Source organism: Myotis davidii, unplaced genomic scaffold (genome assembly GCF_000327345.1).
Source record: "Myotis davidii unplaced genomic scaffold, ASM32734v1 scaffold76, whole genome shotgun sequence".
In the NCBI taxonomy this organism is placed as follows: Eukaryota; Metazoa; Chordata; class Mammalia; order Chiroptera; family Vespertilionidae; genus Myotis; species Myotis davidii.
Window position 1 is genome coordinate 1,742,072 of NW_006288892.1, and position 1,162 is coordinate 1,743,233.

Genomic DNA, 1,162 nt, shown 5'->3' on the forward strand with positions numbered 1-1,162 from the left:
AATAAAAGAGAAACATGCAAATTAGCCGTCCCTCCACAAGCCACGTCCACAAGCCAGAGTGACTATGCAAATTAACCCAACAAAGATGGTGGTTAATTTGCATATGTAGGTGTCAGGCACCCAAGAGGCAATGGCACTTACGGCCGCAAGCTCCCAGGACCTTTGCCAGCCCCGGAGGTGAGGCCGTAGCCACATCTGCGGGCTTCCAGGACCTTTTTCCAGTCTGGGAGGCAAGGCTGCCCATGCCTAGCCATGCCCGCAGGCTCCTGGGACCTTGCCAGCAGAGAGCGGAAGGTTTGGAGTACTTGGCAGAGCAGGAGACTGCTGGACATAGAGCAGAGTGAGAGGGCAGCTTGGAGGGTGTGGCTCCCTCTGTCACCCCAGCTTCCTCATCACAGCTGTGAAAACTGATAGCAGGGAGGAGGAAGTCCCACCCCCACAGAATCAGCCAGAATCAGTCTTTGGTTAGACAGCTCTCAGCGGCCTGATAGCCAGGACTCTCATCCAGCTGCATCTCAGACCGTGACAGTAGAGAGGTGGGACTATGTCTAAAGAACAACTGTTGATACAATGTAGCTCTGCAGCCGAAAGATGCCAGCGTTATCGACAGAAAATATCTGCAGAGCAGCATGCGTCTGATCTTGAAAGAAGGCGGCACCTGCGACAGAATGCATCTGACCACCAGCTACTGGAAAAACGTCACTCTGATGAAACAGATAATGCCGGAAAAACACCGGCATTATCGACATAAAATGTCTAAAGATCAATGTGCCTTTGAAGGTGAAAGAAGGCGGTGGTGACGACAGAATATGTCTAGAGAACAGTCATCAACAAGTACTACCAATACCAGTAGGAACTGCCTTCTCAGCGAAAATGGAGTACATGAGGATGCAATTCTCGAACATAGTTGTGGTGGAATGACTATTCGATGTGAATTTTGCCTATCACTAAATTTCTCTGATGAAAAACCATCTGATGGGAAATTTACTAGATGTTGTAGCAAAGGAAAAGTCTGTCCAAATGATATACATTTTCCAGATTACCCGGCTTATTTAAAAAGATTAATGACAAACGAAGATTCTGACAGTAAAAATTTCATGGAAAATATTTGTTCCGTAAATAGCTCTTTTGCTTTTGCTTCCATGGGTGCAAATATTGCATT

At 47.1% G+C, this 1,162-nt stretch overlaps 1 protein-coding gene across 1 annotated transcript in view; it reads left to right on the forward strand.

Annotated features, from left to right (window-relative positions):
* Nucleotides 1-1,162, forward strand: part of CAGE1 (cancer antigen 1) — a 53,047-nt gene that overhangs the window by 49,761 nt on the left and 2,124 nt on the right. The gene's annotated exons all lie outside the window — the stretch shown is intronic.